This window comes from Eupeodes corollae, chromosome 1, assembly GCF_945859685.1.
Source record: "Eupeodes corollae chromosome 1, idEupCoro1.1, whole genome shotgun sequence".
NCBI lineage: Eukaryota > Metazoa > Arthropoda > Insecta > Diptera > Syrphidae > Eupeodes > Eupeodes corollae.
This window is the reverse complement of record NC_079147.1, coordinates 288,159,874-288,178,442: the sequence shown is the minus strand read 5'-3', so window position 1 is coordinate 288,178,442 and position 18,569 is coordinate 288,159,874. Positions and strand designations below refer to the sequence as shown.

General features: G+C 33.2%; 1 protein-coding gene and 1 long non-coding RNA gene across 5 annotated transcripts in view; one reads left to right on the top strand and one right to left on the bottom strand.

The window, feature by feature from the left end:
• LOC129939223 (copper-transporting ATPase 1) overlaps nucleotides 1-18,569 on the top strand; it is a 107,659-nt gene that overhangs the window by 36,876 nt on the left and 52,214 nt on the right. The window contains exon 1 of one of the 4 annotated variants that reach the window (XM_056047163.1): nucleotides 17,583-17,907. The exons of the other annotated variants lie outside the window; for them this stretch is intronic. The gene's annotated coding sequence lies outside the window, so the exon portion shown is untranslated. Of the gene's footprint in view, nucleotides 1-17,582; nucleotides 17,908-18,569 lie in introns of those variants that run through there. 4 annotated transcript variants of the gene reach the window in all.
• On the bottom strand, nucleotides 16,453-17,040 carry LOC129939227 (uncharacterized). Its single transcript, XR_008780522.1, has 2 exons — nucleotides 16,747-17,040; nucleotides 16,453-16,688 (listed from the first exon to the last, which is right to left on the bottom strand). It is a non-coding gene; the product is annotated as an uncharacterized LOC129939227 (long non-coding RNA).

The window sequence follows — 18,569 nt, the reverse complement described above, 5'->3', positions numbered from 1 at the left end:
CTGTAATTAACCCAAAAAATGAGAATCAACAAGAACAACGTGTTATCCATATTTGTTGAATATTCCATTAATTTTTAACGAGCTTTCATCAACTATGTTTTGAATTCGAATTCACCGTTCAAAAAAAGTATAAATACAAATATTTTTTTTGAAAATTAGTAAATTATTCAGTTTTTTAAGAACTCGCCTGAACCGAGCAAGACAGGAGTGTATAGTCCCATCTTGTTTTCACTCTTCATAGATGACCACCTGGAAGGTAATAACCAGGTGCTGTTGATTTAGCAGGATTTTGTATTAAGGCATCTATGTTTGCTGATGATATAGTAATTTTTGCGTATTCTCCAGTAACACTACAACTTATGATAAATAGAATATACCACTACTGCTGGCTTTGGAACCTTACAGTCAATGCTAAATAATCTTAGATTATGATCTTTAAGAAACGGAGTGAATGCATCGAATGAGATGTTGAATTTCAACAGAGAAGATATAGAATGTGTTAACGAATACAAATACCTATGAGTAATTTTTTCAAGAAACCTGAATTCGGAGAAATATTTTAGCGAGAAACTACAAAAGGCGAAAATTGCAATTAATACTTCATGGAAAAGATGCTTTATGAACGAAAACATATCTCACAGTAGTAAATATAAGGTATTTGAAGCAGTTGCAGAAAATATTCTTTTGTATGGTTCACAAGTATGGAGAGGCACAAAGTTTCACACGGTGAAGAAACTCTTAACGCATTATGTGGAGAGAATATTTCGTCTGTCAAAAAAATACTCCAAATTACGTGATTATGCTGGGAACCGGACTATCACCTCTATTTATAAAGACCCTTAAGATGCAAGCGGATTATCTCTTGCACGTTTTTAGTATGAACTAATACCGACTTGTTAGAAAACTAGTAGTAAAAGCTGTAGAAGACCAAAATCACTGGTACAGTAAATGGTCCAGTCTCGCAGAAGGATGCAATTTAAATGTCGAAAATGTATCTCACCGTAAAGCTCCTATGTACAAGGTTATAGCAGCTGTAGATAAAAAGTATAAAGCAAAATATGCAACTGAAGCAGTTGGGTCCTTGTTCAGAACAACTGACAGTAGGCTCACCATAATCTCCCAGAAAGGAACTATTTCCATGATGCAAATAAGGTAAAAGTCATTCCTACAATGGTCAAGTTAAGAAGCGAACCTGAACTCTTGGAAGTGATTTTTATCAGAAGAATAAGTTCTTAGCATGCTGAATGAGATGGGTGTCTACAATCGCTATAACTATTGCAAAGTTGCGTTACGATATACACTAGTCGGCATAAGTATTTTGACGAAATAAAAATCGTGCATTTTTAAGTTTAACTTTTTAATGGCTTTATAAAGAATTTTCGTTAATATTTTTCCTTTTTATATATTTTTTCATAAAAAAATAAAAAGATATAAATAAATTATTAATTTCACTCGTTGGCATAAGTATTTTGATAAGTATGCATTATTAAGAAAACAAAGTTTAAATTTGACAAAAATAAAGAAATGAAGAATTTAGTTAAATGTATAACCTTCTTTGGCTTCAATAACTTTTTGAAGGCGTCTCGGTACTGAATCCTCTAAACTTTGAAGAATATCTGGAGATATCTCTTTCCAAAGGGAAGTTACCTCAGCAATTGTCTCCTCTCTGGTTTTATTTAAAAAAAAACTGTTTTATTCTGTTTTCTATAATATTTAAATCTGGACTTTGGGGTGGCCAGTCAGAAGAAGCAACACCAACATCCTTCAAAAAATTCATTACCAGCCAGGCTTTGTAGGATGGGGCATTGTCATGTGGCAGGATGAATGATTCGCCAATAAGCATATCCCCGGATGGAAAGGCATTATCATTTAGGGTACTAACATATTGGCTTTTGTTCATAGAGCCGGAACCAAGTCACCCAGTCCATTATAAGCAACACATCCCCAGAACATGGCAGAGCCTCCACCGTGGCTCACTTTTTGACAAACGGCCCTTTACAAAAAAATTATTTGTTGATGAGTTATACTCAAAGGGCTTTCATCTGTCGATAGAACGCTTCTCCAGAACTCCTTTGGCTTGTGCAGATGTTCCTTTGCGAAGGCCAGTCTTTTAAATTTGTTTACCTTTGATATGTACGGTACGCCCTTAACTTTAATTGTCTTGAAATCTCCTTCTTTTAAACGTCGTCGGACAGTACGCTCACTGATTGGATTCTTGGCCGTCAAATTTCATTTATCTGAGGCTTCACAAAAATATTTTTTTTAAGTTCCCGTAAAAGGATTCGGTCTTCAGTGGGCGTTGTTTTCCGCCTAGAACCTGATCTTCTTAAGTTTTTTAAACTTATTAAATTGAAAGTGCACATTTTGACGAGACACATTAAACTCATTTGCAATGTCTTTTTCTGCCATTCCAGCGTTGAACTTTGCTACAATGGAAGATCTGATAACCAAACTCAACTCCACTGTTTTAACCATGGTTTTAAATATCTTTTGATCAAATTGTATTTTTTTTATTAACATTTCACTTCAAATAAAGTTTAATATTGCATAAGTTTCTTGGTTTTCACGTGCAAAGTACAGGTACACAAAGATTCCGTCAAAATACTTATGCCACACAAAAATTCGATGTTTACATGCATTTTTATGAGCAAAAAGAGAATGCAAAATGTAAAAAATACAAAATTTGGCATGCATGGAACTTAAAACCGCCGTTATTTAGCGATAAGTAGCAAAGTACATAAGTTCAATAGTCAGAAAAAGGTTTCGTCAAAATATTTATGCCAACTACTGTAGATCCAGAATAATTTTGAATGAAGACTTTTGACGCTTTAAATTTGCTAGTCATTTTTTTTCGCTGTTTTTTAAATTCGCATTTTTAATTTTTTTTTTTGTAATTGTTTTTTGTTGTTAAGTACAGTCATTTTATTTATTAAAGTTGTCAATCTTGCAGACGGCAAATGCCATGCTATTATGATTTGATTTTAATTCATAATAATTTTGTATTACGTCAAAATCTGTATCGTGTGTTTTTGAATAATTTTTTTTTTTAGGTACAGTTCACGACTTAAATTTAATACAAAATATCTAGCGTTTGGAATTTGTATTTTTTGATTCAAAGTTAAATGGTTGATAAAAATGTGTAATTAAAAAAAAAACAAAGATGTTTTATTTAATTTTCTTAGTTTTGTTAAATGCAATCACAAAAAAACTTTGTTTTAATAGCTTAAAAATGTATTGAAAAAAAAGTCACGAGATAAAATTTCAAAAAGTTACGGAGGACACATCGCCGTTGGATAAAAACTGTATCCAGCAGGTCGGTGTTTGATATTTTTCAATACCATTGACACTTTTCAGACTCATTGTTCATCTAGTGTCACAATTTATTTTTATTCATATTCAATCGTACTTTTGTTGCCTTTCTTTTCCTATTTTGAAAAGAAAAACAATAAGGACCGATGACGACGTCAGCGTGTTAACCGCACCAAACGTCAATTTGAATGGATGTGCCATTCGTTAATGGCTTGAGTATCGCCTACGCCAATTTTTCTTATTGGCGTTTATTGGTTTGGCGTTTAATGATTTATGTTTTTACACACAGTTTAAAAATGTGAAATGTCAAACCATTAACAAAACCTATTCAAACTTCTCATGCAGCTTTAAAAAACACCCTTCAACAAATGTAATTCAAAAACTGTTGACAAAAAATACATTCAAAATTACACGTGGAAAATAAGTATAGTGTGTGATAATAACAAATTTAAAAAAACAATGTATTTTGTCATTTTTTTTAAATTTTATTTATTATATTATATTATAAATTATTAATAAAGGTATTTATAAATTTTAAATATCCGCTTGATTAAAGACAAACAAACACGAACCACTGAAAGTATTATCCATGCATTATAATTATTTCTATCATACAATTATGTTCGTCAAAATTGAAGTAATTAATTTACTTTTTAAATAAAAAAATACTTATTTTACGAATCTTCTTACATAAAGTCTTTCACAAAATTTCATGTTCCCTTTGAATATAAATCATCCATATAGTTTTTTAAATTTTACCCATTATCAGATTTGGGAAATAATAATTACTTTTCGTTATCAATTTCAACTTTAATTTCAATTACAAGTAATTCGTGATTGATTTTTTAAGGCGTGATTGAAAGTTAAAAGTATTCATATATTAATTACTTGTAATAAAAACAATAGGGTCCGATTGAAGCTTCGGGATTTGGCTCGGCTGAAATTCGGCCAAATAAAAAAAAAATGAAAAATTCTTGATGGATAATTTTGATAGGTTCTCAAAATTTGTCAAGGGGTATAAATTGCTATGGATTTCTGCGGTTAAAACGTCCAGATTTGGAAGAGCAAGTGGAGAAGCAGTTTTTTGAATACGTTCAAATTCATTTTTTTTGAAGGCCAACTTTATAAAATTAATGGACAATGATTTAGTGCAAATAATAACAGGAAAAGAATCTGTGCATATCTTGCCATTGTATATAAACTGTAACAGATTGTAAGAAGACTTCGGCTCTTTTGTAGATGTCTTGATGACTACATTGTGAACTGCATTCTCTTGGGAGATTTCAACACACGAGTAGGAGAAAACCAAAAAATAGAAAGAAAATCAAAAGACAAGATAACAAACAACAGAGGCCGAAGGCTATTAGAAATTTGTAACGATTTCGGGATGCGGATGGAAATTTCACCTACTTTGACTTAAATGGCTCTTCAACAATTGATCTTTGTATTGCAAATTATAATATGCTACCGCATATACAAAGTTTTAAGGTGGAGGCTCAGATAAACTCGGATTATATGCCAATCGAACTTGTTTTGGGCTACAATAGGGAACAAGTTGCAGAGCTCAAGTTACTACCCAAACTTGTATGAAATGATCAGTCCGAGGATTTATACAAGGAAAAGTATCATTAGGCCATTGCTGCATTACAAGACCGAGAAGAGTGGACTGCTTAAAACATCATTGATGTCATAAAATCAGTGGTAGGAAATCAACGACACAAAGAAAGAGTAGAAGGCAAGAAGAAATGGTATAATGAAAAGTGCTAAAAACCAAGAAAAAGTCCTCCTATTGGTTAAAAAAACTGAGGAAAAATGCGTCACAAAGTATAAAAGAAATTTATCTTAGAACAAATAAAGCTTACAAGAATCTTTGCAAAAACCACAAAAAAGAGAGTACCTCAAATCGATTGGCGCAAAACTGAAAGAAGTGAAGACGTCTAAGGACTGGTGGAATTTAGCAAAAGAGCTGAAAACAACTGTATTTGTGAAAAGAAATGCTTTGACTAGTGCAGACTTAAAGAATATTTCTTGATGCTACTCAACCAACGCATGCCTCCAGTGCATATCGAAAGCATGCCTCAAAATCTTGCTGTTCCTCTATTGCAAAAAGCTTTGACTATATCGACTGAACAGCACTTTTATACAAACTGCATATGTTAGGGATTTCTGAGAAACTCATCCGAATTATAAGAGATCTGTATGATAAAACAACAGCTGCGGTATGGGATGGGGAACAATTGTCAGACTGGTTTGAAACAACGATGGGCGTTAAACAAGGTTGCTTGCTGAGTCCACTATTTTTCGCACTCTATATAAATGATATCATTAGTTCATAGGAGGGGGTATTTCGCTGAATGGAATGCAAATTCGATTGCTAATTTATGCGGGTGATAAGCCAGATATACTACAAGGCATGATAAATAAGATAGTAGAATACTGTCAACGGTGGAATCTTGTTATAAACCTAGAGAAATGAAAAGTGATTGTATTTAGAAAAAGAAGCAGCAGACTTAGCCATCAAGAAATTTGGAAGTTCAACGGAGCAACCATTGACTTTGTTAGCAAATACAAGTATCTTGGTATATGGCTAACTTCCGGACTAAGCCTAACGGAGCACTTCAAAGAACGAGCTAAACAAGATAGACAGAGCTTAAATTTTACGTGGAATCGGTTTATCACTGATAAAGATGTCAAATTAACTTCTAAGATCGATATCGATAACGCGGTTACCAGGGCTATTCTCAGTTATGGAGCTCAAGTATGGGGGGACTTACAACATGATGAAGTGAAAAAGATGCAAAGATACTTCTACAAAAAAGTACTGGGTCTGCTAAGTGTGACGCCTAACTATGTCTTGAACCTTGAATGCCAGTTGAGAGGCTCGGATGACTGGGATGTCTCCAAAATTCGCTGGATACTGAAATCACGAGCAGGGCTCATTATGCTCAACATGAAGGACAGAAACTGAAAATCTAAACTGTACTCTCTGCAATTCAAACGAAGAAGAGACCCTTGCACATTTTGTGGGAACTTGCCCAATTTTAAGAAGCATTTACCGAGAGACATTAGGAAGTGGTTCACTTGATATGAACACTATAATAGATTTCTTAAATGCAATATATTTTAATCAAAATATTTGTATCTAAATGAAAAATAGAATTCTTGACTTTTTTCAACCTTAAACTTCGTCTTCGGCAGAAGATTTTCTTTCAGCCTAATAATTCGTCTTCGGCTGAAAATGTAATTGCAAATGGTTTGTTCAAGTTCTTGAAGGAAAATAATTTTAAATTACTGCCAAGTAATTGCTCGAATTTAAAGTTATTAATTGAAGCAACACACATAAGAGAACTAAAAAATTCAAGAAAAAGCAATCATTACTGCTTTTTTGATAACAATTTTTGTTTTTATTTGCATTTATGTTATTGAATTAAAAGTCATTGATGTTCTTCAACTACATCTTAAAGTTATTAAAAAAGTGTTCACACCTTCTAATAAGAAATATGTATATGTTAATGTAAAGGATTTGTTTCCTAATCATTTTTAACAATTTTGATCTTAATTGTTGCGCTTCCTTGCTTAAAATTGTTTATTTTTTTAACAATTTGTTAGCTTTTTTTATTCCTTTCACTAAAATTTCTAAAAGAAAAAAACTGTCACTCAAATTGAATTTTCTTAAAGTCACATGCACTTAACGTCCATAAAACTTAACAAAGGAATCAGAACAAGTTCGTTTAATATCGCGTACTACATTAATAGAACATGTTGCGATACATACATTACATTACATACGTAAATATAAACTACATTAAATATTTATTATATAATATCGGTCACTGACTGTAATTAGATTCATGCAACTTCAATGTCAAGTCAAGTGCATAAGACAATAGGTATATCTTATTCGAAAAAATTATTAACGCATGTGTAAAGCGATTTGAAGAATTTTGTTTTTTGAATCGAATTATCTGTTAGCCGTGTATTTTGTTGTTGTTTTGTTTTTTACATCAAAAACATTAAGCGAAATAAATTTTCATACAGCAATGACCTACTAATAATGTAGTAGGCTTCTGTTAACAAAAATGAGGTTCACTTTTCAATAGATTCTTGAACAAAAAATTGCATTTATAAGCTGCTACTATGTTTTTTGGGTCATTGTTCAATTCAATAAATGTACCAATTCATATCAATTGAAATGAATATTTGAAATTGTAAATATTATCATTTCGCTTTTAGAGCTTTTTTTGGGAGCTTAAAGACAATATAAAACTAGATTTTCGAGTACCTGAGTCATAAAATTTTAATAAAAACAACAATTAGTAAGATCTAGATATCCGCCTAGTTTTAAATTTACGAATGTTTAAATAACAATTAATTTTTAGCTGAGTGAAATAAAACCAATTCTGTATATAGACATTTATGTAATAAATACACACCTTCTGAACATAAACAATCTTTATTTTTCGATACGTTTCTTTGTTTTTATTTCAAGCATCACGGTTTGTGTTTTTTATCAAGACATTTGTTTAAATTGGATTATAATAATTCTTGTACAAATGGGTGTTAACCACGCCCTTGTGTGTTTTTCATGTTTGTTTTTAAAGACTCTTAAGTGTCTACCTCCAAATTATGTTAGCTTTACAAAAATCAGAAGTGTTCTAAATAAATAAAAAATATAAGTGTTTTTCCTCACTGTGTTATTATTATTATTCCAAGCTTCATTCACTTATTGATACTTTAAAATTTACAATAATTTTATAATTACCATTTGATTGAATATATTTACATTACATTTAAACAAGTATGTGTACGTAAAATTAATTAAATTACAAGAAACAAATAATTCAATCAAGGTTTAAAACTAATTTTAATATATACATTATTTGAAAAGAGAGGTATAATTTCAGGTTATCTGAGCATAAGCCTCCCCCGAACTTCTCCATCTTCTTTTATCTAGTGCTTCTCTCCAATAAAGTGGGCATATTTTTCGGATGTCATCCTTCCAGCGTGTATGTTGTCCAACTACGCTTCTTTTGCTTTCTAAGGATATCCATTCGGCTACTTATTTTGTCCATCGATTATCAGGTGTACGTATTACATGTCCTGTCCATTCCCATTCGAGTTTCTTAAGCCTGTGTCTAACGTCTTCAAAATTAGTTTGACTTCTTATATTTTGATGGTTAATTTGGTGGGCAATATGAACTTTCAAAATAACTCCCTCCATTGCTCTCTGATATGATTGGAGTTTCATTTCAGTGTTTTTCGTGACTTGCCAAGTTTGGCACCCATAGGTGAGGACTGGAAGAACTGTTGAGTCAAACATATATTTCCTTGTTTTATTCGAAATATTCAATGTAAGAAGATGCTTAACGTTCCAGAACTGCCTCCAAGCGTTCGTCATTCGCTGCTCTATATCCTTTTTTCTTTGTCTTTGAATGAGATAATCTGACCAAGGTATGTGTAGTCTTCAACTTATTCTAATATATTGATATTAACATTAACTGGATCAGAAGCACCATTTGTCATAATTTTAGGTTTCTGTTGATTTGTTGACAACATATTTCCGCATTCCGAGCACAGTTCGTTCAGGATCGTTTGAAGTTCTTCACTGCTGTTTGCGATAATTATGATGTCATTGGCAAATCGGAGGTTTGAGAGACATTTGCCATTTATCTTCAATCCTTTGTCTTCCCAGTCTAGCTTTCTAAATAATCCTTCTAAGGCTGCGGAAAAGAGTGCTGGTGAAATTGGATCTCCTTGCCATATACCTCGCGATATTTTAAAATCTGGTCCGATGCATTCCGTTTTTATGTGGGATGTGCTCCATACATTTTCTTTATGATTCGAACTATTTTTTCGTCTACACCTTGATTGAGAAGCGCCTTCCAAATAAATCTCTGCTCTACTTTGGCAAACGCTTTTGCATATATTGTGATGTTATACTCTTTGCATTTTTCTATTATTTTATTAACGGTTTTTAGATGATCTATTGTCGAAAAACCTGATCTAAAACCGGCTTGTTGAAAAGGTTGAACACTTCGCAAAAACCTTGTATGTATATCGATGATATTATGTTTATCGGGCGATAATTGTTGATATCGTCCCTGTTCCCTTTTTTATGTATGAGAATTATTTTCGATTTCGTCAATTGGTCTGGGACTTCCTTGGTGACCAAAACCTGATTAAAAATAGTAGTCAACCAGTTGACCAGTGAAAAGTTGCCGAACTTTAGGTATTCAGCTAATATCCCATCGTTTCCTTTGCTTTTTTCATTCTATAAACTATTTATTGCTCGCTCTATTTCACATTTAAGAAATGTTGGTAAATCTTCTTCCTGGTTTTGTTGCTCTAGAAATATATCATTAGTGTTTATTATTCGTGTTTTGTATAGATCAATGTAAAAGTTTGTAGCTATTTGGTTAATATTCTTCCTTTCGTGAATTCTTTTACCATTATCCGCCATTGCTGCTCTTGGATTGCATTCTTTACCTTTTTTATTGATCTCGTTTCTTCGATTACTGTATTACTGGTTGTCATTGATTTTTTGGATGTCTTCTTGACAACGCTTCTTAATGTTCTTCCGTATATTTTTCAGATCCCTTTTTTCTTGGGCATTCAGATTGGTCTTTTTTCGAATACTATCAAAAAGTGCTATCATATTTATAGTTTTCACTGTGAATGAAATGTTGGTGGTTATTGTCTATGGTTTGACAGTCGAGAATGTCAAACTGTGTTTTGGTAGTTCATCATGGATCATTTAACGTCAGAACAACGTCAGAGCGCTTCGTCCAAAAGTTATGTTTGATGATGAAGTTCATTTGTGGTTGAAGGGTTTCGGCCATAAGTTTAATATGCGTTAATGGAGCAAAACCAATCCTGAAGCAACCAACAACTAGCTATGACATCTATTAAAGTTGGCTGTTTCACATGGCCTACACTCAAGCGGCATCATCGGTCCTAATTTCGTTCAAAGTGATGATTTATTACCTTTCACAAATTAATCAGCTAAGCACCAACTGCGTTTTGTTCGAACAAGCAACTTGTCATCAATTCGGTGATAACTTCACTTCCAAAAGAATTTCTGTTAACTGGACCGTTTCTTGTGCTACTTAATGTCTCTCGATTAGTTGCTTTATACCGACAAACCGCCAATTTTTGAACCATTGGAATCGGAGCGGCACGCGGAAATAAAATTTAAAAAAGAGGCTGGGATGCGACCCCCACTGATAACTTTACATCCCATCTGTCGATTTGTCTTACTTAAAAGGCTTGCATGTTTTCGTGTTTTGTTAAAAAAAATTATCAGTTAATTTTCTTTTTCTTAAAATTTAAAAATCACCAACATTTTGCATACATTTACTATAGGTAATTGTCCGAATTTGTTTTTTTACAAGTTTTTATACATTAAAATGTTGAGTGAATTCAGGGTGGACTTTAGTAACATTCGTGGTTTAAGAAAGAATTCCTATGCCACATATGTCCACATTGCATCAAACAGGCCAGCTGTTTTGGCATTGAGTGAAACTCAAATAGGTGAAGATTCCGATCATTCGGAATTCAATCTAAATGGGTATAACTTAGTGCCATTATTTTTTCCTCATCATGGACTAGCCGTATATATAAGAAATGATGTTGCATACCAACTCCAGCCACAATATGGTTTGTGCACTAACACAAACTTTAACTTCATGTGGTTAAAATTCACGGTAGATAAACACATCATCCACACTTGTTTTTTATATCGAAGTCCAAATCTGGACAGAAATTCAACTTTCAACGAATTTGATGCTCTGTCTGACTCCATTCAAAGAATTGTTGCCCATTATCCTCACACTGAAATTGTCATTGCGAGCGATTTCAATGTACACAATTCTTCTTGGCTTCGTTATTCTGGTCAGTCAACACCGGAAGGAAGGTATGTTGAGATCTTTGCTGAGTTAAATCAATTAACCCAGCTTGTCGATGAGCCAACTCGAATCCCTGACGTTGCAGGTCAATCCGCCAACACCCTAGACTTGTTTCTTACATCTAACCCTAATAAATACACAATTAGTGTATTACCGCTGCTAGGCACATCAGACCATTGTATCATATCTGCAAAATTCTCATGTCGAAAACCCAGTTAAAGAAAAAACTCCTATGAGAACCGTTTGGCAATATGAGAAAGCCAACTGGGACGGTCTCAATGAATTCTTCAGGAACTTTAACTGGTCACTATGCTCCCTCGATAGTGACGTAGATTCCAGCGCAGATATGGTTACAAATCTAATTCTTTGTGGAATGAGAAATTTTATCCCGAACAGGGTAAAAACCTATCAAACCTAAAGAGAACTCATGGTTTGATTCGAGCTGTAAAGAGATTATTAGGATCAGAGATGTAAGTTTCCGTTGTTACAAAGCCAACCCGACTGAGGAAAACCGGAATAAGTTTAAACAAGCTAGAAAGACCTGTAATGGTCATATTCGACGAACCAAATTTTTGCATGATCAGAAATTAAGGCAACAAATACTACAATGTCCCAAAAGTAGTAAAAATTTCTGGTCATTTGTAAAAAACGTACGAAACACCACGTCATCCTCGGTTCCAACGCTCGTCCACAATGACACTCCCTATGTAAGCTCGATTGATAAAGCCAATTTGCTTGCAGCACATTTTGCTGTTAATTCGACGCTACCGGATAGTGTCATGAGTCCTCCTGTTCTTGAGAGCGTAAATGATTCTATGGGACGAATCTTCTTTCGCACTCGTGCAGTCGAAAGAGTACTGAAAGACCTTGACATACACAAATCCGCTGGCCCGGATAGTATTCCCCCTATTGTTCTGAAGAGGTGTTCTTCAACGCTGGCAAAACCACTGCGTAAGCTTTTCCATCTGTCCTATTCTACAGGTCTCTTCCCGAGTGGATGGAAAACTGCATTTGTCCAGCCTGTCCCTAAAAAGGCGAATTCTCCTCTCCCTCAAACTATCGTCCAATTGCACTTACATCCTTTCTTTTCAAGGTCATGGAAACGCTGATCAATTTTCAGCTTAAGAAATATCTTGAAGAACGGAAGCTTCTTAATGACCGACAGTATGGCTTTCGTAGCAATAGGTCCACTGGTGGAACAAATCTTTACATCGTTTTGGAGAAAGTAAGATTATTGCACTTGATATTTCAAAAGCATTTGATAGAGTTTGGCACCAAGCTCTCTTATCGAAAATGCGTGCTTTTGGTATTGATGAATCTCTTCTTCGTTGGATTAGAAATTACCTTTCTAACCGTTCAATACAAGTTGTTTTGGATGGTTTCATGTCTGAAATTCATAAAATAAATGCTAGTGTACCCCAGGGCTCCGTTTTGTCTCCGACTCTCTTCCTTATATTCATAAACGATCTCTTGTCTGTCACTTCTAATCCATTAAACTGTTTCGCCGACGACAGTACCCTCAGCTTTTCATATTCGTTTCTAGATTCACATCCTTGTCCTTCGAATGTGGAATTTCAACGGCAGCGTATGATAAGCTCATTAAATTCTGATCTTGACAGCATTGTACAATGGGGAATCAAAAACCGTGTAGAATTTAATGCTTCGAAAACTCAATGCTGTCTCCTGTTGTTAAAGCGTAACCCACCCCCGATGCCACTATCTATGAGTGGCACTTGCATCCAGGAAACTAATCAACTGTCAGTACTCGGTATGTGTATCACAGATCGCCTTTTATGGAATGATCATATATTTGATATTGCCAAAAATGCTGCCAGGTGTTAGGATTTATCCGAAGGTGCAAACGAATTGTTCAACCCTTCTGATCTGGCTGTAATTTACAAAGCCATTATACGTGCAAAGCTTGAATATATTCGCATATCTGGGCAGGTGCCCCTAAAATAAGTTTAAATCTCTTGGATAGAATTCAAAAAAGGGCTTTAAAAATGATAGGTGACAGAACTATAATCGAAACATTTACATCGCTAGAACACCGTCGCAATGTTTCATGCCTTTCGTTATTTTTTAGATATTTTTACAAACAATGTTCTGTCGAATTAGCCAGTTGCATTCCACCCCTTAAACAATTCAGCCGTAATACTCGCACTTCTAGGAATGCTCATCAGTTTACCCTTGAGCTCAATTTCAGGCGTACTGTTAAGTACAGAGATTCTTTCTTAAATCGCACATCGAGAATGTGGATTGGCCAACTCTGTTTTTCCCTCCCATTTTGATGTTCAGAACTTTAAGACCAATGTGCACCGGTATCTTCTTTTAAATCCTTCCCTATTTTCCTAACGCTCGCACTGTGTTTAAATATAAACATATAAATCGTACTAATAATCCCTTGAGTGCCTGTGAATAAAAAAAAAAAAAAAAATATGATGAAATAGTTTGATTTCAAAATCTATTTTTGCTTACGAGATTTTTGAAGTCAATACTTTTAATTTTAAAAAAGATAATTGAGTCGAAAATCAATTTTTACCAACTCTTATCCATTTTTTTAGGTTTTTATTTTTTGTAAAAAAATTGTCAATTCGATTTTTGTCAAAATTTGACTGAATGTTGAAAACAATATTTCTCATAAGTAAAAATTAGTTTTAATGTCTCAAAGTTTTGAAAAGATATTGAAGTCAAAAATCAATTTTTACCATTTTTTACTAATTTGTTTGTAGGTTTTTAATTTAAAAAAAAAAACTGTTTATTCGATTTTTCTCAAAATGTTAATAAATGTTGAAAACAGTATTTAAAAAAAAAATTAGTCTAAGCCCAATGTCTCGTAGTGTTGAAAAGTTATTTGAGTCGAAAATCAATTTTGACCAACTTTGAGTTATGTTTTTTGAATTTTTTTTTGTAAAAAAAACTGTCAATTCGATTTTTCTTCAAATTTTCCGCATGTTGAAAACAATATTTCTAATTAGCTAAAATTAGTTGGAAGCCATAATCTCTAATTTTTGGAAAAGATATTTGTGTCAAAAATCAATTTTTACTAACTTTTATTATTTTGTTTTCTTTAGTTTTGTTTGTGCAAAAAAAATCAATTAATTTTTTTTTTAAATGTTACTGAATGCTGAAAAAATGCCATAATTTCAAATTTTCGAAATGATATTTAAATCCAAATTTAATTCTTTTAGGTTTTTTATTTTTTATAAAAAAAACTGTCAATTTGATTTTTCTCAAAATTTAACCAGATGTTAAAAATGTTATTTTTCGTTGCACAAAATTTTTTGGAGATAAAATAATTTTGTATTCCTAAAATTTTCGAGGTGACAAATATTTTTTTTTTCAATTTTTTTGACTTATAAAAAAACCGTAAGTTGGATCTGTATAACAAAATTTAATTGAATTCGATATCTCTTCGGGTTCTTGAGCTATGGACGACGAAAAAACGTCTCGAACCTACGTTGACACGCACGCACAGACATCTTTCCAAAAATCTTTTATTTTGACTCTAGGAGCCTTGAAAAGTCGAGAAATCCCAAAATTTTCAATTTGAGAAATGGGACCTATTACAATAACTTCCTTTGGAAGTTAAAAATGAAATTATCTTAAAGATTAAGGTTCTCAAGCTTTTAGAAAACCATCCAATGCTTGAAAGATAGGTGGGTACCACGCCCCTTCGGAGTATAATATCAGGTTTTTGGCCACACTAATAAATTGTGGTACCCGTGGCATGATGGTTAGTGCGTTGGACTGTCATGCCAGAGGTCTTGGGTTCGATCCCTGCCTATGCCATCCAAAGTCTTTTCACGGGTACTGCCTCTTGCGAGGAATTGACAAATTCTCCAAGAGTAACTATTGTCATGAAAAAGTGCTTTCTCAAAATTAGCCGTTCGGAGTCGGCATATAAACTGTAGGTCCCCTCCATTTCTGACAACATTACTCGCACACAGGAATGGTTGAGAGTTGTAAGTCACTAGGCCTTGGTTCTCAACGGACTGTCGCGCCACCCAATTTTTTTTTTTTTTTTTTTTTTTTTTTTTTTTTTTTTTTTAATAAATTGTACATTTGTAAGTTTTTATCTAGTAGTAAACAGATAATATGAGGTTTTTGGCCACTACCAGTATAGGTTAAGGTAACACCTTAATCAAAACAAACCATTTGCCTCAGTAAATATTTATATTTTACGTTTAAAGTTTCTGACTTCATTAATTTTTTGATTAGGGTCTGCTAGAAATCTGCCGATTTTGTTTCTTTAAAAAAGAGAAGTTTCTAAAAACAAAATTAAATTGAACAAGTTTTCATATGAAATTTTGTTAATTTCGGAAAATTTAAGGTGCCAATTATTTCTTATAGGCTCTTTTGAAATAAGACCCAAAGTTCCTTGGAAAATCAATTATTTATATCAATAAACTAGCGGCCCGTCCCGGCTTCGCACGGGAAGACATAAATAGGTACAGATATTTAAGTTATAAGTATGCTAATTAAAACGATTATGAATCACTAAATTAGAAAAAAATTGTATGCTTATCTTAAAGCCTTCCTGTACACTAAGTTGGCTTTGGTATTTGTAGGTGGCAACAAAACCTATTGATTTTCAGGAGATCCTACTCGAGAAAGTGCCACATACAGTTGCCCGTGGGAAAAGCACTCTTTCCTTAAGTCGATACCAACTATAAAAAAAGTTTGTCCCTGGGGCAAACATTATTTGACCGGCTGGTACATTGGAAGCAGTGTGAAGGATATTAGTGTTGTACCTATTCATGTCTCGAACATTTTTTTGTTTTATCATTTACACTCGTATGCGAATGCGATGAAAGACATTTTTGGGCTAATTTTCTTACACCTTCGGTTGGTTTTAATAGGAAATTCTAAAGATTTCTGTAGTAATCTAGTGCTAAATATAGCCTATGTTATCAGTGCCAATGAAGTTTTCTAATGAAAAAAGAATTATTACAATCGGTCCAGTTTATAATATTAGTGTAGATTGGAATAGGACAAATTTTCAAGTTCGCAATATAAGAGTTTCGCTGATCTTGTATAACCATCTTCTGCTTCTTTAAATATGACTTAGAGCCTTTTGATCAACTGAAACTTTAATATTATTTTTTTTATGAAATCTAAGTTTCAATTCAAACTGTACAAGACTTTTAAATCCTTAACTTGACCCTGAATCAATTAATCGCAAGTTTATTATTAATACTGTTGTTACAATAAAAAGCCGCCAGCCTTCATTTCAACCCTACCAATTCCCAATTACAAAACTTAACTTATCTTTTTTGCTTAAACAAAATTCTGATATTCATTTTAAAGTTAAATAAAAGTCAAAAGAAATTAGTTTTGGTCCATAGAATAATTTTATGTTCCGCCTCAATTTAAATTTGCCGCAAGTAAACAAAATGTAATTATAAATTTCGTTACCAAACCCGCCGAGCAGTGTGGAGGCTAAATAGCGGTAGACCCTAGCTCAAAACCAGACTGAAAAATAAGTTGTCATTATTACAAAAACAAAACTCAGTTTAAGTTGAAAGCTTACTTCCACTCCAGTTCAAAGTCGCAGTTCGCAGACGCTTTGAGAGAGAGCAGTGTTGTGGCAAACGTCGTAACTCGTAACGTGTTTTTCTTACACCACCACCGTTCGTAGCCTTCCAGTTTCTAGTCTATCAACCTTCTTTTTTGTTGTTGTTAAGTATTGAAAAGAGTAGAGAATAACTGTGCGTTGATCGGAAAACCAGTTTCTTTTACCCATTTTGTCAACATTCACGCGATTTTGGTAGGAACGTAGGTAACAGGCTTGCCAGGTTAAGATTTTTTATCGATAGCTTCGCTTACTTATGTCCAAATGGCCCACAAGACATTTAGGTGTGACAGCCGAATAATAATTGAGCTATAAGTAGACCAAATTTAATCTTGGCTGATATTTTTCTCTTTGCAGGAATAAATAATATAGGCAAGAAAATTGTATCAACTCATGCGTCAAAATTATCACAATTCGACTGCTTTTTGACAGTTAAAAACGTCAACTGTTGTAATATTGAAAACTCATCTATTTTTAATGAATACAAATTTGATGTTTTTTAAATAAATAAAAATTCTAACTGAAGCTATGTCAGATTTCTTTAGAATTGAAATTGAAATTTCTTCCCCGATGTTGGGCTTTAAATATTTTTAAATCGAGCTCTCAAGCTCTTCGTACTCCAAAACATGGCAACCCTATTTGGTAGGATGCGAATTTTTATTTTGCACTCATTCCAATGACCAGCAACACCAGGCCAGGGTCTCTTGCTCTCTGGGAAAATTGTTGTCTCACCGCTTTCCACATCAGACATCACGTCACGACACTGAGGCAGTCTATCAAGTGATCGCTCTGGCGTGTGATGGTTACATGAAACCCTTTTTTATAATTTCAATAAAAACAAAAACAACGTATTTTTGTATAAACATTTCGCTTGAGTTTGCAACCAAAACAAATTTATGCAACAAGACTCAAAAGAATTGTGATACCGGATCCAGATCATCAGCATTTCGAATTGGAATCAAATTAACTTTTTTTTATACTTATACGCGGATACCAGAACAAGTCATTTAAAACAACAACAACAACAAATATATAAATAAATAAATACAAAAAAACACTCGCAGATCAGATCAAAATCGTGATTGAATCTAAAACAATTTAAATTTTATCCATCAGTAGGTAAGTGAATTTGCATTAGAAAAAAGTTATTATGATTTGGAATTTCAAGCCCCTCGAGGTTCCACCTCCTCTTTTGACTATCAAATGTTTTGAAATTAGAGCAGAAAAAAGTCGACGGTGTTTTTGATGTTTGAAAATGGATCAGAGCATAGATCATTGAATGAAAAGTGCGTCTCTTTCTATCTTTATCTTTATTCACTGAAATGTATAAAATGTATTGCACAACTATTAAGTATCTGTGAAATACTCATAGTTTTTCTGTTTTAATTTGGTTTTTTTTATTGTTTGTATTTTTTTGTTTTGTTTTCTAAACCTTCATTCGTACTTAAAATGAAATTGCCTTTCACTTTGTGGCTGTGAACTTAATTCAAATCAGTTGCAATGAGTTAAGTTTGTTGGTATCAATTAGAAAAGAGTTGGTTACTTTTTTGTTTTTGGAATTGGTAAGAGAGCGAAAGTGTTTTAGTAAAATAAATAATTGTATGTTAACTTCTTGTTAAGAAAATAATCATACATTAAGAAGTGAATGCTTTTTTAATGGTCGCCCCGAACTAGTAAACAAAATTGTGGTAGGTAATACGTTTATAATAGTAATTTTAAAAGTTACGTGTTTCACCAACTTTTATATCTTTAGCTCATAATTATGATGAATCAGTAATGTT